This window comes from Typopeltis vanoorti, chromosome 9, assembly GCF_054136105.1.
Source record: "Typopeltis vanoorti isolate ZY-2024b chromosome 9, IOZ_Tvanoo_1.0, whole genome shotgun sequence".
In the NCBI taxonomy this organism is placed as follows: Eukaryota; Metazoa; Arthropoda; class Arachnida; order Uropygi; family Thelyphonidae; genus Typopeltis; species Typopeltis vanoorti.
Window position 1 is genome coordinate 47912501 of NC_143557.1, and position 24473 is coordinate 47936973.

Genomic DNA, 24473 nt, shown 5'->3' on the forward strand with positions numbered 1-24473 from the left:
ACTCTTTGTGCATGTATTACATTCTGGTTATTTTGTATGGCAAAATGCCTTCTACCTACAAAAAGAAGGCACAGCCATGGGCTCGCCATTATTCCCCCCTATTGCTAACTTTTATATGGAACATTTTGGGCAACATGCTCTAGATTCCTCTCCTTTAAAACCCAAAGTCTGGCTTAGGTACATTGATGATGTTTTTGCGATCTGGCCCCATGGCCGCCCAGACACTAGACACTTTTCTTAGCCACCTAAACAAACGACACAAACACATACAGTTCACAACTGAGATTGAAAAGCAGAACACACTTCCGTTTTATAGATACTCTCGTCACACGTCTTTCTTCTAGCAGTCTTTCCTTCACTGTTTACTAGAAACCAACACATACTGGCCAATATATATATACACATATCCTCCTACCACCACCCAATACATAAACTAGGTGTCATTAATACTCTAAAAAAACAGGGCTTTGATGATTTGCTCCAAAGAACAAGCGCTTAAAGATGAATTTAAAGTTATCAGCAATACTTCCCTAAAAATGGTTACAGCCAAAACACTATTAACAAAATTCTCTACAAGACCTCAATAAAAAACAAAGATAAACCTGACTACAATAAAACTATAACCATTCCTTACATTAAAGGGACATCAGATAAAATAAATAGAATACTACACAGATACAATCTCAAAGCCACCTTTAAACCGTCTGCAAAATTAAAAAGTTTACTCAACTCATCCAAAGACCCACTCCCTCTGCTGGACCACCCTGGAGTATACCATATTTATTGCACCTGTAATCTACCATATATAGGGGAAATAGGACTCACAATTCCTATCAGACAAAAAAAAACATAAACGACACATTAAATATAATAACTATAGTGAAGGCTTGCCTTTCTGATCATGCCCTGAACAATTTACATAGAATTGACTGAAAAAGCACCACACCAAAACATGGTATGAACGTAAATTTAAGGAAGCCTATGAGATTCTTATCAACCACCCTAATCTGAACAATAACGATGGTCTGAAAATCTCAAGCATATGGACGACACATATTCTACCAACGGAACCTTTTTCCCTAAGAGTTAACTATAAACAGGACTGTAGATAATCCAGAATCCTAAATCTAATATAGCAATTGTCATGTTAAACTAGGACATCATTGTTACTGTAAGAAAACTATCTATATGAAAGAATGTTTCTCTTATGTTATCTTAAATAGAATTTAGCTTTGATGTAGTTTATAAATAATTAATTAATTTTATCTGTTTTTTTAATATATTATATATATATACACATATAATTTTGTTTATATATTATATTTTCACTAGAGGTCATGCCAGTAGACTAACCGCTGATCGAATCATTGTCTCTTTAGCGTACTGTAACTCAGCTTGTCCTTGTATATTTGTATATACTCCAGATGACCTTAATATGAAAGTCAAAATGTCGGGAAATTAAAATAGTTATTTATAACACGGTTGTAAAGGCCATAATTTCTAAAATGAATACTGCTCACCATGCAACACTAAAAGAATGAATTAAAATGAATAAAATGAGAGAGAACCATCTCTGATACCTTAAGGTCTACTCCTCTCCCATGGTTACCTATTCTTTCCCATATCCACCTCCATGCTTCAGAAAAGAAGATGCTATCATCAAAGAAATAAAGAAAATCAGAAATAACATGTACCTTCCTATACATCAAGATATCTCTCCACCTCACCGCCTTACATCATCTTCCATATGGTTTGTGGAAATACCAGATGAGTATATTCCAGGACTGGTGAAGAAGACCCTGGAACAAACTACAAACAAGTACCTGATTACAGATCCAAATACAGTAATACCTTGCATAGTCTAGGTAATCGGTTCCACCGATATCCCGGACTGTTTGAAACAAGACTAATCGATGAACTAAATACATACAAAAAATGATAATTAGTTCCAAAAAAAATTATTCTCCCTGTTTTTCAATAAATAAAACGAGATTAATAAATTCAAATGTCTTTAGCAAAAATAATTAAACAAAAAATACATGTAAATTAAGGGGATAAAAATCCCTTATTATTTTACAGCCAGTATGCGAAACTCTGAGATCGAAAACTACGATCTAAGAGTTTCATGACGATGAAACTCTTACATCGTAGTTTTCGCTCTCAGAGTTTCGCATACTGGCTGTAAAATAATAAGGGATTTTTATCCCCTTAATTTTATTAACTTTGCCAGAAAAAATAGCAGTTTGGCTTTTTATCTTAAAAAATACATGTTTTTCATAATTCATTTTTTATTCTCTAAAAATTGTAATATCGATGTCTGCACATTTTTCTTCTTTGATTTTTTTCTCTTCATACATTTCTTTGTAGCAACGAATTGCATTGTTTATCATTCGGCGAATTGTAAGGCTACATTCAATATTGGGATCAACTTCCATAATATGCTCTGACAAGGTTTCAACCATTCCAATAATTTTTGGTAGTTGTTCAGCTGTTAATTCTTGTGCAGGCACTTCAACACAGTCGTCGTTGTCTAAGTTGTCCTCCCACTCTTCGTAAGCTCATTGTTCATCCATGTTAATAAGTGTTTCATTATCCAGTTCATTAGTGTTCGATTCAATGCACTCAATTACGTTGACGGAATCTAACTCTTTGAAACCAAGTTGCTGTCAATATTTTCGATAACGTTTCTGATGTAGCTATTCCAAAATTCCGTTAAAACGGGTGCATTTTCTCCTGTTGTAGCTTTTATGGCTTGCGAAAAAGGGTGGCGCAAATGATAGGCCTTAAATGTCGCAAAGACACCGTGATCCATTGGTTGGATCACCAACATCATATTTGGTGGAAGAAAAGTTATTTGTACATTTTCATTTAAATCACAAAGACCAGTCGGATGACAGGAGGAATTTTCTAAGATCAATAAAATCTTAAAATCTAACCCTTTTTCTCTGCAGTAACGTTCTGTTGTAGGGCAAAAACAGTTGGTGAACCAATCTTCAAATAAAGCTCTTATGACCCATGCTTTCTTATTTGAATGCCACAACACTGGGAGATTATTTTCTGATACATTTTTAAGAGCTCTAGGATTTTCTGCACGGTACACAAGCATTGGTTTTAATTTGAAATCCACTGCTGCATTTCCACTTAATAACAGTGTGAGACAGTCTTTTAAAATTTTATATCCAGGGCATGACTTTTCATTGGCTGCTATAAAAGTGCGTGACAGCAACTTTTTCCATAATAATCCTGTTTCATCAACATTAAATATTTGTTCATCTTTGTAGCCACCTTTTTGTATGGTTTCACTCAATTCCTTCAGATATCTTAAAGCAGCCTCTTTATCTGCACTGCTTACTCCTACTCTACATAGCTTACACATTAAGACGTTGAACATAATGGCACATTTACATTCTCGCCGAGTCTAGGTACATACATATACAACAGGGAACCCCCGAAAAAATTGAAATATCGTATCGCATAACTTTAAAACCGCACAAAAAGAGACTTGAATGTATAAAGGAAAAAAACTGAACATTTATGTATAAAAAAAAATAATTTTGTGCACTAATTTTTTAAGATTTAAAACCGGACTATGTGAGGTATTGCTGTACTAAATCTCCGGGATTCAATCTACCTTGATACCTCTGGGGTCAGATTTAACAAATTTAACTGTGGGGAATTTCCGTCACCCTTTTACATGGGTGGTGCTATGCAGACTATGCATCATGTCAGTGATGCCTGCTCCACACACACTCTTTCTCTGGATGCTTCAGAAATGGGTTGAGCCTGCTTAACCCTGCGGAGGTCGCAGTCGAAAAAATTGCAGCGTAGGTCATGTGTATCTGAGAGATACATTCATTACTAGTATGTGCTAAAATGCGATAAAACTTAAAAGCAGCAAAGATGACACTACAAATATAATACATGATGGTTTATTTATTTTCAGTTACAATCTAGAAATTATTGAACAAAGAAACAAAGAAAAAAACAACAACTAAACCAATACTATACTGACATCGGAGTTCACAGTATCTCTCAGATACAATTTACTATCAAATATCACTTTCACTTTCGCATTCGGCTCTATCATTCTCATCATCGGACTCAAGAAACAAAACTGCTGAATCTCTTGAACATCTGATGGATTATCCAATCAATATATTTTTCCAGCCATTTTCAACGGTAAATAAAAAAAAAAATAATAAACCAATACTATACTGACATCGGAGGTCGCAGTATCTCTCAGATATAATTTACAATGAACTATCACACACCTTTACATAACGTGTTAAACCAAAACTGACCGCATAAACAGTGTGGAATATCACTCGTAATACATGCACGCGCAGCTACTCAATACCTTCATGCTATACACTGGATATGTGTAAGAATATTTATATTAAACAATTTATTTGTATCTGTCAGATCAACTGTGACTTCCGCAGAGTTAATGAGGTATTGAGTATATGTATGTAGAGTATATGTAATATGTATGTATATCAATTAAGTATATGTATTTCATGACTGTAATTCCTGTGTGTTCACAAGGCCGGTTTGCCTGTTTTGAGGGATGAAACACCCTAGTTTCTTGGAGGAAAAACCAATTTATCTCTGTATGAGACTGCTAAAGACCAAACAAAGGTTCCTCAGACAGGAATCAAACCCAGCTCTTTCTGACCAAACAGCTTCATCTATACCGACTGAGCTGTGGAGCAATTAAAATTATAATGAATACTGAGGATTTAATATTAGAATGGTGCCATAGGGCTTCAAATGATTCAAAAAATAGACAATTAAATTTGAACTCCTGTAATGTAGCATCTTAGTATGGTTCCAGTGAACTCCATGTCCAGTTCATGCCTTGCTTCCCATGGCATGGGAAGCAAGGCATGAACCTTCAGATTCCAAAAATCTTATATAATCTTGATGTTTTTGAATTCTAATAATAGCAGAACAGTTAATTTTTCCAAAGCAGCAAAGATGAGATGAACAGAGTATCTGATAAGCACCAGGCAAGAATAGAGGTGATAATGTATCTCTGATAAGCAGTAAGAAAGATGACAACTTCCAGGCTGATATGAAGGTGATACACAAATTATATCTGCGAAGAATCCTTGCTATTTGTTCACATGTTCCTTTTAGTTGATCTTTTTAACATTAGATTGTAATTAGGAAGAAGGATGATAATTATTACATATTTTCTGTATCAAGGTCTTGTTGCATCCATTAATTAATAGAGTAATTTTTTTATTATTTAATTCTTCTAATAGAAGAGACTCAGAATAGCAAATTGTGCATGCTTGGTACATAAGGATTTTCATAATCCCTATTTTTTGCGAAGACACATGGATATATCTACCTGTAAAGGATGGCTTTCCCATAAACAGAAAACTGAATTTAACCAGGAGAATTATGATGCATTGAAGTATTGAAAAAGGGAAGACTGTTGTTAGATTCACATTCAATAGTGAACTTGATGCGAGTATATAAGCAGTTATATACTTCATCAGACAAACTGTATGCTAATCTCTAAGTTTTGGGAAGTGATTAATGATAACTGTTAATTATTTTAATTAATTAATTACACATCTATACACTCTGAACTCTAATAGTTTCCTCCTAATGTATAGCTGCGATTGAGACATGATATTATACAAATGATGTGTGACTCATTCTTGTATTCAGTATTTAAATGTTGTTGCCAGTTCTTCCTCAAGGGCTCACTTTAGTGAATACAGAAGTACTCAATCCGAGATACATGATGCTGGACCATCCCTTACTTCACATAATACACATCTGTTATATAATCTGCAGACTGGTCCCTCTCCTTCTTTCCTTCTTGCTACTCCCCCCCCCACACACCCAATGCTATTAGAGCATTCGAGAGCTAGGAATGAATCTTTCCTATTCTGCTATTTCATATGGTCTTATGCAGTGGGAGTCTGCCTCAACTAGTAGGCAGATGTCCTATCCCACCTGGCCAATGTGGGCTGAATTGGGGAACAAACTTCCTAGATATGTGGAAAAGGCTTCTGCAACCCTACCACTTTTTTTTTTTTGCAGTGACTTCACTCCAAAATACTAATATGGTTGCGCCTTTTAATACATCTCATACTGCATCAGTTGTAATGCAGAATAATCAGAGCCACGTTCAGGGCTTAGGCAGAGGATCCTGTTCAAGAAGTATACTACAGTCGCCAACAAAAGTCAGTGATATTGTGAATGAGGATTACAGAAGATATAGGCTTAATCTTAGAGGGGAATTTTACATAGGCACATGGAATATACGGGATCTACAGATGGGTACTCTTGATATTGTCTGAAAAGAGATTTTGACATCATATGAATCAGAGACCAGATGGAATGGAGATCACTTCAAAAGACAGGATGGTAAGCGCTAATTATTTATTTAGGAGGTGACTCAAAGCATCATGGGGTAGCTGTGATTCTGAAGACAGTTTAGGCAAGAACCCTTCTTGGTTATAATCCAATTAATGACCGGATACTTTGTATTACGAGACATAAGAGGGTGGTCTGAAAAGTTCTTGGCCTCGACCATTGATGGAACACTATCGGCAAGATTTTTTTTTTTAAGTTGGTACATATGTCATGAGCATCCACGTGAAATTGCAAATCATTCTATCACGTAGTTTGTTATATGCAGCTGTCTGAAGCAAAAGCATTGTCTGTATCCCTTGAAATGGATAAAATTGAGTATCGTGCGATTCGAAGTTCATAAAAGTTTATAGGCACTCTTCTCCTTCATTTTGGGCTGCCGAGTTAAAATGTGAACATACCAGCTTTGAAGATGATCCACGTGAAGGACTTCCAAAAAGTGTAACAACACCAGAAATCATTGATCAAGTGCACTATATGGTATTGGATGACTGGCAAGTCAAAGTGTGTGAAATTGCTGACATTATAGTCATTTCAAAAGAACGTGTAGGATGCATTTCGCATGAAGAATTGCAAATGAAAAAACTTTGTGCAAGATTGGTGGCCGCAAAGATCAAAAACGCACTCGCATGAAAATCTCTGAACAGTGCTTGGAGCGTTTTAACTAGAATAAAACTAATTTTGTGCGTCGATTTATTATTATGGATGAGACTTGGATTCACCATTACACATCAGAATCCAAACTGCAGTCAAAACAATGGACAGAAACTGGTTGTTCAGCATCAAAGAAGAAAAAGTCGGTTCCATCAAGCGGGAAAGTCATAGAATCGGTGTTTAGGAATGCTAAAGTTTATTAATTATCTTAAAAAGGGTAAAACAATGACTGGGGAATATTATTCCAATCTTTTAACTAGACTAGACAAAAATATTTGTGAGAAAAGACCTGGTTTGCAGAAGGAAAAAATCATCCTTCACCAGGACAATGCACCTGCCCACAAAGGTGTTTTGGCAATGGAAAATTAAGGGATCTATCTGTACTATGAATTGTTGGAACATCCACCCCTGTTCTCCAGATTTGGCTTCCTCGGACTTCTTCCCCCCCCTTCCTCACAGCTCAACATTTTTCTTCGAATGAAGGTGATTGCAGCTGTAGAGGGGTATTTTGCAGATCTTATTGATCTGCAAAATACAGATCTCCAGCACCATTATCCCACCACTACAGGGATGGGATAATGGTGCTGGAGCATCACTCGAATAAATGTATTAGTCTTAAGGGAGATTATGTTGAAAAATGATTTTGAAATTATAAATTTGTTTTCTCATTGTTAGGCCAAGAACTTTTCAGACCACTCTCGTATGATATTATACAAATGCTGTGCGACTTATTCTTGTATTCAATCTTGTATCCAATGTGTCAATCGTGGTAATTTATGCACCCAATATAGATATGCCTGATGAAGAGAGTGAGGAATTCTATGAAATCTTAGTGGACTTATGGAAAGAGTATGAGAATTAGACCTGAGTGTGGCATGTTTGGTCTGGGTGAACATAACACCTGTGGTGAGACTGTTGGAATTTGCCCATGCTAACAGATTAGTTATTACCAACCAATACCTGCTTCTCCAACGGTGGAAGAAAGACAAGCATCTCTGAAGTGCATACTTGTCCTGGAGCAGACTGTGGTACAGACCATCAGCTAGTAAGAGCAAAATTATGACTAAGACTCCGAAACCTTCCAAAGTCAGGAACATCCCACTAGACTGGATGTCAGGGTAATTCCTAGTGGGTTCACAGAAGAAAAATCAACTTGATCTGATTATATTTGGGGCACTAGTGAGGAGAACTCACCAGAAATGCTTTGGGAAGGAGTCAAGGTTATAACACAGAATACAGCCAAGAAGTATTTCGGTCCAATAAGAAGACCAAGAGATTCTTAGATATCAGATTCAACACGGGATCTAATTGAAAGAAGGTGGTTGGAAAAACAAAGAGACACATGGACTGAAGAATATAAGAGATTACATAGAGAAGTCAGAAGAACCATCAGGCAGGACAAGGAAAAGTTTTATACTTATAAATATTAAGAAATATAGTTCCACATGATGAAGCACAATCATAAGAGGGTGACACCTCCAGGAAGTCCAAGGACTCATCACGGGAGGGAAATCTACTCTTCTTCACTAAAGGCGTCTCATCCCCTCCAATACTGCTTAATTCACCTACTAGGACACTAGTACCATCAATGCCATCTACTGCCCACCATCACCAACAACAGTATTTTTTGTCTGTAAATTGGGTGTTCTGAAGTCCAACTGAATGTCATCAAAGACAGGAATGGAGCAGTAATAACAGAAGAACTGGAAATCAAAAATAGATCAAAAGATGAACAGAGAGGAGTCTTCTCATCAGGAAAATTTTGATTTGGAACATACTCCACTTAAACATGAGGTTGAAAGAGCAGTTAAACAGTTTAACAGCAATAACGCTCCGGGTGCAAATGGAATCCTAGCAAAATTAATTAAGGCTACAAAGGACGCAGGGATAAGTGTTTCATAGATTGATTACAAGAATGTGGGAGACAGGATCATGGCCTAGAGACTGGCATTCATGCTTAAAATTATTAATGTAGTTTAATAATGCATGCTGGTGATTCTTGAAAAATCACCGATTCCACTTGCCAATCAGTTCGGGGTGGATGTACTGTCTGGCACATTACGGCATTCATTGTGTTCTGTGATTATGATCAAAGGGATCACTGTAGCCAAACAAAAATCAATAATCTGAATCCCTCATGTAAATTTTGAATTCAAGTATTTTGTCTAATTATAGATAGATTAACAAAGGAGCTCAATAAAAGACAAGCTGCCTATATTCTCTTTATGACAGATTTGACTTTCTTATTGATAAATCAATGTCAGAAAGTGAAATTGTTTCCAAAGCAAAGACTAGTCCACGTATATAATCAAGATTTAGAAGATTCTTTTGTGAACAAATTTTCATTATTTTCAAAATTATTTCCAGAGTGCTAAACAGTATCAGAATTATTGCAAGCACAAATTGCACGAAATCTGTTGACAAACTTCCCAAATACAAACATTGCACTTCGAATTAACTTATTAATTTTGGAAACGAATGGCAGAAGGTGAATGAGCATTTTCAACATTAAATTATATAAAAAATTATTTGCGATCTGGATTATCTCAGTCAAGATTATCATCTTTATCACAAAGTAAATATACCTTAATAACCAATCTTATATGTTGAATGTGATTTTTATGATTTTTAATATAGGTGATTATTTCTTTCTTTTTTTTTTTTTTTAGGGAATGTGATTGATAATTGTTTATGTTTTCAAAAATTGTTGTTTAATAAACCTATTTCTATTTCTAAAAATTTCTATTTATAATAGACTTTAAATTTCTATTATAAATAGAAAAAAAACTTATACTAGAAAATAAAATTTGATATTTAAATAGAAATAAAAAAAACTTCTGAGATTGTAAAACATGAGGAATATTCTGTCACAAAGGGTTATATGTGGAACTACAAGGCAGGTGATTATCACAAGCTTAGGAAGAAGAATAAATTTGTGCCACTGCATAAAACACTGCAGGGTAAGGATGTTAGTAGTGCATGGGATATAAGTTAAGGGTCATCTAGAGGAAGCAATATTAAATTATATAAGTAAAGTATGGAGGATTAATAAGATAGGAGTTAGATGGATGAGTAATACAGTTAAGCACAAGCTTCAGGAGAAGAAAATGCTATGGAGGACATATAAAGAGAAAGGTGACCAGCAAACTCATGAACAATACAAGACTCAGGCAAGAAAGATGACAGCAGGGTAAAGAAGGCAAAATCAGATTATGAGGAGAATCTAGCCAAGCAGGCCAAAGGAAATCCTAAAGAATTCTTTTGTTATGTTGCAAGAAAGGTGAACAATGACTATGGAAGATTAACCTTAATGAGTCGTGATGACTCATTAAGTCTCATAATTCTGTCTCAAGGAGACAGAAGCAGATAAAATAGTTCAGTTACTGAGTGATCACTTTGCAAGGGTATATCATCCTAGTGAGGTTACCGCTTTGTGAGATGGGACACTGATATGGAACAGAGGTGGATGAATTGGAGGTTCTTAGGATATTGCAGAATCTCAATGTAAATACAGCTGTTTGGTATTAGACATGATATCAGCTAGAGTTTTGTGAGAATGTGTAAGAGAACTGGAAGTGGCTCTGACTAGGCTCTTTAATTTAAATCTCAGCTTTGGTAGAGTTTCAAGAAGTGAAAAGGGGGCAAAATAATTCCCTTGCATAAGAGAGGTTGTAAGATTGCAGTAGCAAATTATAGACCAATCAGTATCTCATGAGTGGTGGTAAAAGTACTAGAAAAATTGGTCAAAAAGAGAATTCAATGGTTACATAAAAATATCATACTGTATACAGTCAACATGGCTTTGTGAAGGGTTGGTCATGTCTTAGTAATTTGCTAACGTTTTATAATAGAGTAACAGATGAGTTGGATAAAGGAAATGGCAACACAATGATTTTGCTGGATTTGGAAAGGCATTTGAAAGAATGCTGCATGGAACTCTGTTATGCAAATAACAGCAAATGGGGGTGGATATGACACTGGTTAAGTGGATAATAGGGTGGTTGCTGGACCTATATCAAAAAGTGGTATATGGAGGTGCAGAATCGAGGCAAAAATAGGTGACTAGTGGTGTGTCACAAGGTTCACCAATGGTACCATTGCAGTTTATTTTGTAAATAAATGATATAGGAAATAACCTGAATGGAAATATTCAGTTGTTTGCTGATGATACAAAATTAGGTAGAATAATAGTTAATCAAGATTATGTGGAGAGCGTGCAGGATGATACGAATAGGCTGTCAGTATGAGCAAAAATAATGGGTGTCAGTTTAATATGGAGAAATGTAAAATTATGCATTTTGGGAAAAACAGATTACAAGCCATATATCATATTGATTGCACTGTACTCCAGGAAACAGAATGAAACTGAAGATTTAGGGGTGGTAGTAGACAGAGTTCAAGTTTAGAGGACATATTGGTAAGTTTGCTAAGATAGCCCATAAGATTACTTGGCTATTGAAGAACACATTAACATGTAGAGTTAAGGAAGTTATTGCCTTTATATGGCCTTGATACATCTAAATCTGGATTACTGTGCTCAAGTCTGTTTCCCTGGACTTCTTGGAGATGAGGAAGCAGTGGAGAGGATTCGGAGTCGAGTGACCAAGATGGTGAGTGGCCTGTGAAATGTTCCCTATTAGGATAGACTGAAGATATGTGGATTGCAGAAGCTGGTTGATAGGAGGGAAATATGATAGAAACATTTAATATGCTTCAAGGGTTTTTATAGAATTTATGCTGGGGAAATGTTTCAGCACTTGGCTAGAGTGACTAGAACAAGGAATCATCCCTGGATATTGAATAAAGGTGTGGTTAGTAGGGGTATGAGGACTAGATTTTTTCCTTGGAGAGTTGTGAATGAGTGGAATGTGTTGCCAGAGTCAGTTGTGAGTGATTTGTCTGTTAATGGGTTCAAGGAGAGGTATGACAGATTGTGTGGATAGATTGGGTCTTTTGCAATTAATGTTTGGACTCCATGGAGGTGCCCATATAACAATAATAATCCCCCCCCCCCTCAAAGGAACATGGCCTTCTCAAGGCAGTGGGACTTGTGAGCTTCAATGATGTTGAGAGCTGTGCTGGTGGCAGCATGGCTATTAGTATGGCCATCCTTGTCAGACAGGTTTCAACTGAGGAGCCAGACTAACAGTGGTCCATCCCCCATCTTAATGGTGAAAAGCAAGAAGAAATCCATACCGGATCAGTCGATGCCTAGGTCAAGGACTGCATCAGATGTTGGAGATCCTTGCCATCAGGCAACAAGTTGGCTACAGGACCTAGCTCTCCTTGCTGGGCAACCAGGTCAAGAAGCTGAAAAGCCACTGGAAGAAACAAAACGTAAAAAATGGGCTGTAGAAGAAAATAGAGAAGATATGAAATGTTTTACAGATCAACACCAGAAAAATGGGGTTTTATAAAGCATATGCATTTAATTTGGAAATTCCCAGAATCTGCAATAAAAGAACACCAACTCATGGACCAAAAGAATTTGACTTTCCGCAACAAAATATTTACTGAACTTGAACTGCATGAGTTACGTAATAAACCAACAGCTCCAGTAATAGCAAATCATCAGGAGGCAGATAAATCTGACTTTAGAATTCAACTCAGTGAACATCAAGTTAATGATATATCTCAGAATGTTTTTGACAGAAGCACGGTGCAAAATGAAGTCAGGGATATTGGAACATATGAACTCTTTAAATGACCATAATACTACCACCATTAAAAGCTTTACATAAATCTAAGCTAAAACAGCTGCTCTTAGATGCCAATGCTGTGATAAAAACCATCACAACCAACAGTATAAAGAAAATAAATTAGCCCCTATACAGCACAGCTTATATCATTACAGTGAAGCTTGGTTGCAAATTGCAAGAACAAAAGTCAAGGATGAAGAAATCTTCACCATGAAAAATCCAGTTGGAACAAAAAGTCGACAAAACTTCAAGCTTATCTGAGCAACTTAAAGTCTTAAAGAAGGATGGCTGAAAAAGAAAAAAAAAGCATCTAAAACAAACTTATAAACACATAATTTGGCCAACAAAACAATTGCTGAAGTTACCGAAGAGCTAAAGCAAAGTGACTTTATTGACAAAATTATAGTGACTGCACAGAAAATTAAAAGATATAAAGCAAGAATGAACCAATCTGTACAAAATATACAATTTCGACTGAACAAATGTCACTTCTTTCAGTCTCTCCAGAGAAATACAAATGCAAACAATTATTCAGCAGAAAAAGAAGAAACACTCAAATTTTGGAAGTTAATCTGGGATAATCTTATTAAACATAATAAAGATGCCTTTATTATGTTTAATAAAGGCATCTTTTTTATGAATTAAGGAAACAGAATCAGAAATGAAACAAAAACAAATGCAAAATGTCATGATCACTAAAGAAATGGGCAGTGTACAAACTACAAAATTTAAAAAACTGGAGCACACCTGGCAAAGATGAATTACATCAATTTTGGTTAAAGCAGCTAAACAGTTTACATGATCGAACATAACAAATTTAATTATTTGTTGCAGTCAGGCTCAGTGGAAGACTGGATGATATCCAAGCACACTTTTCTCTTCATGAAAGATAAGGATAAGGGTGTGGATCCAAGTAACTATCACCCAAAAACATGCTACCAACTATACTTAAGATGTTCATTGCAATCATGGCAAACTCCATATACCACTACTTATCAGATAATCAGATTATCCAACTGAACAAAAAGGCAATTTTCTAAAATCTGGAGGAACAAAAGACCAGATCCTTATTAATAAAACGATCCTTGGAAATTCAAAAAGAAGAAATACTAACTTAAACTGGCATGGATAGACTATAAGAAAGCATTCGATCCCTCCCACACTACTGGATCCTAAAATCACTACAAATAGTTGGAATTAGCAAAAACATACATTCGTTTCTGGCTGCTGCTATGAAATCATGGAAAACAACTTTAATAGTCAATAATAAATAATTTGGAGATATTAGCATTAAATGAGGAATTTTCCAAGGTGATTCCTTGTCACCACTGCTCTTTAACATTTCTTTGATGCCTTTGTCTTTCATTTTGAAGAAAACAAAACTTGGATATGAAATTCCTAAACATAATATTAAAATTTTCCATCCGTTGTATATGGATGACTTGAAGTTATATGGAAAATCAGCACAGCAAATACTCTTTACTGAACGCAGTTCGTATTTTCAGCCAGGACATCGAAATGGAATTTGGTTTAGATAAATGCATGATTGTATCTATTAAACGAGGAAAAATTAATGACACTGGCAATTTTAATTTGATCAAGAGAAATATATAAAAGCAGTTTCAGCTAACGAACATTATAAATACCTAGGCATATTAGAAGCCAATGATATTCACCACTTGAAAGTTAAACAACAGGCAGCAGCAGAATACACCATAAGAGTTAGAAATGGTCTGAAAACAAAACTCAATGAATTAAACACAATTAGAGCAATGAACTCTTGGACTATACCAGTGATCCGATACACAGCTGGCATAATAGACTGGACAAAAGAAAATGTGGACAAATCAGACAACAAAACTAGAAAATTAATGACTATGCATCATGCATTACATCCACGAAGTGATGTTGACTGGCTGTACCCACCACGAAGAATAGGTGGACAAGGTCTGCTGCAAGTGAGACAGACTATGGAAGAAGGAATTAGTTTAAAAAGTTACATCGATGACAGCTCTGAGCAAGTGCTTCAAGCCATTTCACAAGAGGGCCTTCTTAAAGCAACAGGAAATAAATCCAATTAGAAAAAGGAACAGCAAAATAACTGATGTGTGCTCTGGAAAATTAAACCCTTGCATGGCCAATTTCTTCGAGATACTGAGAAAAACATTGACATGAACGAGACATGGCAAGGGCTACAATATGAATATATTAAAGAAACAGAAGGATTTATACTAGCAGCTAAAGAACAGGTGTTACGAACTAATGCAATCAGAGAAAAAATTTTGAACATAAATAATAACAGCAAATGCAGATTATGCAATCAGAAAGATGAGACTGTAGAACATCTAATCAGTACTTGCAGCAAGATAGCTCAAACTGATTATAAATACTGCCATGATCAAGTAGCCAAAATAATTCATTGGCATGTATGCAAAAAATATGGCTTTACTACTTCTGATAAATGGTGGCAGCATAAAATAGAGACAGTACTAGAAAACGAAACAGCAAAAATTTTCTGGGACTTCAGAATACAAATTGATCCACATTTGGAACACAATAGACCTGACTTCACAATTATCAAACATCGACAGCTTTGGATTATTGATATCGCTGTACCCAGTGATATCAACATTAACAACAAAGAACTGGAAAAAATAACTAAATATCGAGATCTGGCAATTGAAGTTGGCCAGCTGTGGCTTAAACACACCAAAGTCTCAATAGTTGCTGCACTCAGTGCAATTACAAGAAAGCTATCCAACTATTTACAAGAATTAAACATCAAGGAAGTGACCACATATGATTACAAAAAAACGGCATTACTTGGAACAGCCCACATTTTACAATGCTACCTGACAGACTATTATTAGATTCTTGGGTGGAATTTGAATTGCTCTGTGTCACCAGTCAAATTGCTGTTTGAATGATATTTTGTTTTGACTGTGTAACAATTATGTGAATAAATTAATAATAATAAAATAATACTTTCCCTACCTTGTAAGATTTTATTATTATTATGTGACACCTCCAGGGAGTACAAAACTCATCAAGGGAGGGCACCTACTCTACAACTCTCTTTCTCCATCACTCAACCCACCAACTACAACTATACCAATGCCATCTAATGCCCACCACCACTAGCATTTTCACAGACTATCACAAACATCCATTCCCATGGCGAGATTCGAACCCGCAGCCTTTTGGCTGGAGAGCAGATACATTAACCACTCAGCCAACCAGGATGGCAAATTTATGCAAGTATACTTGAGAAACGGTTAAGATATCAAGGATCTGTATTTAAGTTTCACAGGTCAGAAAAAGGCATGTGACAAGGTGCCAGGAGGAAGACTATTCAAAATGTTACAGTTATATGGTGTCAATGGGACATTATATCAAGCAAGACAGTCTCTATATGAATTATAAACCAGCAGTTAGAATTGAAGGAGGTACAGGAAGATGATTCGATGCTAAATCAGATGTGAGACAAGGATGTACATTCCCTCATTATTCATCACCTGTTAAATTAAAATATTGGTTTATAATTTAATTGTTAATTGACGTACACTGTGCCATTCTAATATTCTGCATCTATTATCAACTTTGTATTTATATCAACCGTGCCGTTGTTATTCTTTTACACATGCACCTTAGGCCTAACTTATTTCTACTTTACTCAGTCATAACTATAATCTGCTTAAGAAAGATCTCTCTATATATCCCTTATAATCTTCTTTATGTTCCCACTGAAAGTGAATCACCTTTGTTATAATCTATCCACGATAAACAGGTTAGCAATTCTCAAACTATGCAATTAGAAAAATTTATTTGTTTAACGACTGTGCCATTCTAATTTGTATATATAGCTTGAGAATTAAAGTATGGAACATAGGCAAGATCAAATTAACATACACAATCTCTTATAGCTAGTCGTGGTGATTTTTAATCAAACAAGCTCACAGGTTCGCTAATTTTTTGGGAGAGAGTGCATTGACAATAGATCAGGCAAGACAGTTATACAAACAAAACATTTTATTTTGATCTTAGTATGAAACTACAAATCACAATGTAAGAGGGAGAAAATCTCTTTCTCAACCTAGTCACATACACATTAAGTGCAACATAGAATTAACTTCCTCTTACATAACACTTGCTTAACCCTTTATATTGTTGAGTCATAAATTTAACATACAGTTATTCCTTATGTGCTAACTTAGCTAATCTCCGTTCATTCTATATACAAAATTTACATTCATTTCCTTTCATGACCATAACTAGTTAACTAGTTATTAACAATCTCCTGTAAGTACTTTCATTACATACATAAATTCCAACAGTAAGTTTTTAAAACATTAACAAAATTTATGCTTACTTACAGTAGCCTTTACAGATACAGTCCAGTTAACATGAACAATTCTTCAGCTAGGTTTGCTTAACCTTGCGACCTTTTCCTAGAATAAGACTGTTGACTGGACGATATGACGGTTCTTCACTCTTGCAGATGCCGGAAATTTAGGTGGATTTCTCTGTCAGAAACAGGAAATGAACTGCCGATGTCTTCTGCTATGCACACGAATAGATGTACGCTCTGAGAACATTGCTGCAATTTGGCTGGAGTTGCATCGAAATACGGCCTCGCCTTCACCACCAGAACTCCGTCCACCAAAAGTGACCGGCGTCAGAAGCCTCCAAAACTCAAGAAGGAGAGCGACAGAGTGACCTGTGAGAGTCTTCTAAATCCTCTATTCTCTATATTTTTGAGAACCCTCTCAGCTCTCTTAAATATATTGTCTCATTCAATGTAACCACATAATTGTTGCCAGGATCACCTGCCGGCACAGTTACATCACATCAGCAGGATCCGTGTAAGACACTAATCGTGGGTGCATATTTTTATGTTCGTAAGATCTTGCAAACGTTTGTTTATGCACAGTAATCGTTATAATCTTCACTAATCCTCTTTCCTTCATTTTGCATACAACTTAATAAAGCTTATTTTTGTGCACTGTTACAATAAAACTTAACATTCATACAATTACTACATAAATTCATAAAAAATATATGAATGGAAACCTCTGTAAAATCGAACCCAATAAGTTAAAAAATTAATGCATCGCGAGAGATTTTACACACCTACAGGATCAATTTTTATGAAGGAAAGTGGTACTGAATCTGATATTAAAACTAAAGATGTTAATCTCAACTCTTCACTTTGCGCAGATGACAGTACAATTCTAAATAAATCCAGTACAAGTCTGCAAGATTTTCCCTGACTAAGCTGAATAACTGTTGTAATAAATTTGGTATGAAAATCAGCAATAAAAATACAAGGATGATGAAAATAGGCAGAAACACTGAAAATATCAACTGCATCCTGAATGGAGAACCTATAGAACAAGTAAAACATTTCAGCTACCTAGGCACAATTTTAAGTGAAGATGGCAAATTAAATATGGAAATAGACAACAGAATTAGCAAAGCTGCTATGGTAGGAAATCAATTGATGGATCTGAGAGCAGGATTAGAAATAAAACACTTGACCAAAGATTGGAGACTGCAGATATGAGAAATCTGAGAAAGATTAGAGGAGTGAACATATGGTATTAATGGCAGTATCATATTAAAAATGAGGATATTAGGAAATAACTTGACATTGTAGCATTCAGGAATATGTTAGCACAGCTAATCTCAGGTGGTACTGTCACTTAAACAGAATGGGAAAATAGGGCTGGTCTTCCTCATCTCAAATTTTATTCAAGAAAGGGATAGTAATGGGATGCTTTAGTGAATCAATGTAAGAAATTCAAGCAACAATTCCTTAATACAATTTGTTCCCTTTCCTTCAGTCCTTGATGGAGCAGTCCTCGTATGGAAAATCAACTATCCATCCCAAAATACAGTTCGCATTGAAAGTAAAATCTGAAATTCATCTTGTTTTTAAATATATCATAATTATAAAATAACTTGATGCCAACTGATGATTACCTGTTTATAGACTCACACTCATTGCTACACGAATCACTCTGCCCATCTCATATCTGATGTCAGAAATCATTAAAACTCTTGCACACAGAAGGCATTCCCTAAGAAAACATCTGAAACTAAACTGCAAATCAAACCTGCACAGTTTCTTAACTCAGGATATTATACATATAAAGAGCTGAATTAACCTCTTCGTCGTCGTCATCTGAGCAATTCCAGTATATAGGCTTTTTATGTCCTGTTCCTGCTCTGTACATGAAGTTGATCTTTCCATCTTAATCTTGGATGTCTGCAGTCTTTTCTTCCTGTAAGTTTATATTTATATGCTAGTTTGGGAATCCTATTGTTATTCATCCTTTCTATATGGTGTAGCCAATTTTGCTGATATTCTCCTATTTCTTGTATGATGTTCTTTGTATCTAATCATTCTCTTATTTCTGTGTTTTTTTTCTATCTAATCTAGTGAATCCCAGAAGAGATCTTAGAAACTTCATCTGTGCTGCTTCCAGTCTTTGTTTGTTTCTTTGTTTTAGAATCCAAGTTTCACTTCCAAGAGAGATGGTTTAGAGGTCATATGAATTAACCTCTTAATTCACTTTAATAACCAATTCACTCATTAAAAGATTGAGTTTTCAAACACATTTATAACCAAAAGGAAAACCTTTTATTTACAAATAAAACAAATATATATATACACAACATAAAAGAACTTAACTATGCAAGTGCCAGTATAGTCTTCAAATCACAACTTCAAACAACATGAAAACTCATCCTTTACAGACCAAATTTCAGAATTTTAGTCTCCTTCTTCCTATTCCTCTGTTCCTATCCTATTCCTCTTATTCTCTTGAATTTACACAAAAGAAAAACTAACACATATGAGGCTGTGCTGAAAAGTTGTCATAATCACCATAAAGGAATTGAGGTAGAACCATGTAACTTACACATTATTCCCCAGAAAGTGTTATACATTTGTTACAAAGCTGCTGCATCATTTGCAATTCTCTGAGAAAAAAGGGAAAAAGAAAAAAGTCTTTCCCCTTGTTGCAAAACCAGTCCTGCTGCAGATATGTCTTCATCATTTGTGGTAAATTTTATTATTTTTGTAAAATCTTGTATAGAAAGAATTTTGTATAAAATTCTTATATACCAATCTTACTTGAGAAAGAAAGTCAATGCGAAATACTTGTAGTTAAATTAACAATTTTTCATGAGTGTTTTATGTGATCTGGAAAATTATTAGAATGAATTTTACTAAATTATTTAACCACAAATATGTAATCTGTAAAAATATTAGTATGAATTGTTAAATTTGACCGCCAATATTGTACAAACAAAGAGATAGCCCAGACAGAATTAGAATGTAGAGCTGAGGCTATCGCCAGGCACGAAGGTCAGTGAGTTACGTTGACTCAATGATTTTCGTAGGGGGAAGGTATCCCTGGAAGAACATCCAGGGAACTTGATCTAAAGAAGTTCCAGGGCTGTCGAGGGAGAATAAAAAAGGGGCAGGCGCTCTGCTCCTGGCTCATAGTTCTGTTCTGCTTTTTTCGGTTAGGCTCTCCTCTGGTGTCGCTCGAAGAAGGTTCCTGTATCCAGCCATTCCAAGGATGGATAACCCACTACGAGTGTTTCGACGATGATAGGAGATATGTAACAGCGCCGTCGGCCTGTTCCAGAAAGTCTCGTTGCGAAGTTCCTTAAGCGATCTTCAGGAATGCTGTATCATCATTGCCATGGAATAATGTCTTGTTGCAGTTCTAACGGGAAAGAAGAAGGTTATATTCGTGATCTCTAGGATCGTGAATACTGAAATGGCTGAGAAATGTATCAAGTAAGATTAATGTAGAACTGTTATGGACTGTGAACCTTAGAGCAAGGATTGTTGATTATTTAGTTGCTAGCATAATGTAAAGTTGTGAAGTTGGAAAACCGTACTTCTTAAATATCGTGAAATAATTGTCTAAAGAATTCTGAGCAATTGTTAATGTTAAAAGGCCATATTTTAGAGTCAAGAGTTAACGTTTGAAGGGAGATTAAATGTGAGGCTTAGTTAAGCATAATTCTGATATTGAGCTAAGTTAAATTGAGTTGAAGTGTGTGTGAAACTAACCACGTGTCTGACGTATATGCGAACGTAAATATTTGTCATTGTCTCTAAGCTAAAGGCTAGAAGTACTGATTTAAGTAAGTTGAGAACCAGACACGTGCATTCATTGTTACTTGGCAGAATTGATAAGAGCCTGATAAATTTGATATATATGAAATCTTTTCTCTTTAAAATTGTAATTACCATGTATGAATAAATTGTTTTGTTTGTTAAATAACTTGCCTGATTTCGACTTACCAATGCACTTCTGATAAAAAGATAGAACCTGTGTGTCCTTAAAGTTAAAAGTAGCTACCACTGACTAATAGTAAGTTGCAAACGTTGCTCGACTTAGAGCTGAATTTTAGAGATATTTCCATGTTCCGTTGAGCATTTCTCTTACATATTTAGGAAACACAAACAATTCCTTGCGTGATCTTTAATGACGCAGTCATTAATACAAATAAATTTTTAAAGATCAGTGTGAGAGAAAGCCAGTTAGTTGGACAAAGGAATTAGCTCCAGCCAGAGGCAATTTCTAAATCTAAACTATACACACGTCAAGGTAGCATAGTTATGACCTGAGAGGGCGGGGGGGGGGGGGGGATTATAGATGAAAGGATTAAAGGTGATAGGATTAAGTTCAGGCAATGATCACAACTCGAAGTACGACTGTTAAATAAGTTAACACGTTTGCTGCCACGCTACTTTGGCATGGTCTGTTCCCCTACACCGAGCAGTTTTACTTCTTCAAGGTCAGTACGATAATCTCGTTACCGGAGGTAAACGTCCTACGAGTATACTCGTAGTTGGCTTGTACAGAGCATATACAGTCTATGAGAATACACAGTTTTGATGCTAGCCCCACAAGCCAAGCATTTTCACTTCTTCAAGGTCACTACAATAATCTCGTTCCCGGCGGTAAGCGTCATACGAGTATACTCGTAGCTGGCTTGTGAAGTAGGTTTACCCACTACGAGTATACTCGTAGTTGGCAGCGAACGTGTTAAATAAGATAAGTGAAAGGAATAATACTGAATATATTTCGAATCAAGTATACAATATACAAAAAATTAAAGAAATAAAAATCCTTTATTTTTACACTTTCAAGTGTTTCTTTAAATTTGGGAATAGGAAAAAGTCAGATAGGGTCAGCTCTAGTGAATAGGGAAGGTGAGGCAGGCACTGAAAGCCCAAGTTGTGTATTGTCTGTTCAATTTTATGAGCAATGTGAGCAAGTGCATTGTCCTGAAAAAGCAACATGCTTCTGCCCAGTTTCCCATGGCGTTTTACCTTCAGAAAAATGCCATGGGAAATTTCCTTCAATTCTTTCAGAACTATTGAAGGAACTGCTGCAGTAACAGTACCTTTTTTGAGGTACGTGATAAGGATTACACCATCCATATCCCAAAAGATAATGGCAAGAACCTTCCCTGCTGACTTTTCGGTTCGGAACTTCTTTGGGTGTGGAGAACCTTTGTGTCTCTATTCCATTAACTGTCGTTTGGTCACTGAGCCATAGTGATGAAGCCATATTTCATTAACACTCACAAAAAAAGTCAAAAAATCTGCACCTGATTTGCACCCGTTCTCTCTCTCTCTCTTTTAGTCGGCATTCAAACATTTGGGGACCCACTTTACTGAGAGCTTCTACACATCCAGATGTAAGTGGATAATGATATAATGATCCAACTCACTCCCTGGATATCCCCAGAGTCTTTGCAATGTTTCTGGCTGTTATTCATCTATCATCAAGGATCATGGCATGCGCTGCATCAATGTTTTCAGATGTGATCGCTGTGGAAGAATGTCTTCCTGAGCTGGGAGCATCTGTTGTCTCAGGATGCCCAGTTTTAAACTTGGCCACCCATCTAGCAACTGTTGGATATACTGGGACACAATTCCCCTAAACTATCTCACAAAGTTTGGTGAATCTCAGTTATGGACTTTTCTTGCAGCACAAAAAACTTGTTGACAGCCTGCACCTCTGTGTCTTTGAATTTCTTCAAAACCTCTGACATGTCTTCTTATATATCCTAAAAGAAAAAGAACAAATTATTACAATTTGATGAACCATGGGGAGTTAAAGGGTTTTAAAATATGTTCTTTCTTGTGGTTATATCAGTTACTTTAATATCATCTTTATTCTAGGTGTTCATCAGAACTTTTCAGCCCTCCTCATAACTTACTTCCTATATAGCAGAAACATAAATCAGTCAAATTCTTCCAGAATTCTAAAATTAAACAATACCAAAGGGAAAAAAAAAAAGATTAAAATTAACCTCACTTATCTGTCTTTTAAAGAATTTCCTCTCTCAGCCTTCCATTTCTAACTTTCTTCTAATTTCTGTTCCATGTTTACACTTCTACACATAATCAGAAATACAGTAGAATAACTTCCACTTGGTCAACTATTGTGCACCACCCTTACTGGTTCTAGTGATGATGTAATGATAAATTTATGATCAAGTTATTTTCCTAGTACAGGAAAATTACTTTACATATAATTTCATAATGAAACAATCAGAATTCATAATAGTTCTTCATTTCCTATTTTAACAGTGAAATAGGTTCACTTAATTCCTGCACCATGAATTACAGCAAGTCACTTTGGCTTTTTCTCATAAGTGATATACACACAGTACCAACATTTTGGTGTTTGACACCTCATACAAAATAAAAAATTAATCACTAATATCTAATTTAAATAAATTTATTTCATATGTAAGCAAGATTTCAGTAGCCAAAGACAAAAAATAATATCTCAAGATGTATTGTGCACAACATACTGAAAGAACCAAACATTTAATTATCAATTTTACAAATACTGCGTTATTAACTTTTTAACTTTAAATTTAATTCACTTATTTTAATTTGTGGGATATCTGAATTTTAATACTAATATCCTATGGTCGCTTCCTTTGAAGACATGAACTGTATCATTGTGTCCTATGTTAATAGTACCTCCAAACAAAGCGCCCATACCAGTGATATATGTTGTGCCTTTCACCTAGTTACAGAAACTTTTCTTTTTACTTTTCAAGCTCAAATCTTTATTATTTTTCTTTATGAAATGCAGACAACTATCCAATAGATTCCTTTTTCCTGCATCTCTTTGTATTTCAAATAAACACTAGGATTGTATCTGATACCCAGTGAGGGAAGCTAGTCTTTGGAGACCATGCCATCCAGAGTAGGTATAGAGTTCAATGAAAGAAGCCGACTCCTGTTTGAAACACTGGCTTTACTCCATTAACCCAATCTAAAGAGGGAATGATTGTGTATAACTATCATGTTTTTAGGAAATCATAATTCTTAGCACACAAGATTTGTTAACTTGCACACACACAAAAACGTAAGCCAATGAAAAATTAATTTTTTGTTTAAGACTTCTTTATACATATAAATGAAATAAAAATTCAAATCAGAGTAACATTTTCTCCTCACTCTTGCTACTAATCCTTATTAGTACAGAAATTAAATAGTTTAGTATTAAACTTATCTCTCAGTTTAATCCCAAGAAAGATATAATTAACTACAACAAAAACTGACAGAGACCAAAAGATTATTGCTGATGATAAGAATTTAAGAAACTGTTTATAGTTTGATAATGCACTATAATGCTGTTTGCTATGGTGAAAGCTGACTATATATAAGTT

At 35.5% G+C, this 24473-nt stretch overlaps 1 protein-coding gene across 3 annotated transcripts in view; it reads right to left on the reverse strand.

The window, feature by feature from the left end:
• The window catches only part of LOC150103019 (casein kinase I-like), a 282371-nt gene that overhangs the window by 201892 nt on the left and 56006 nt on the right, over positions 1-24473 (reverse strand). The window lies entirely within an intron of this gene.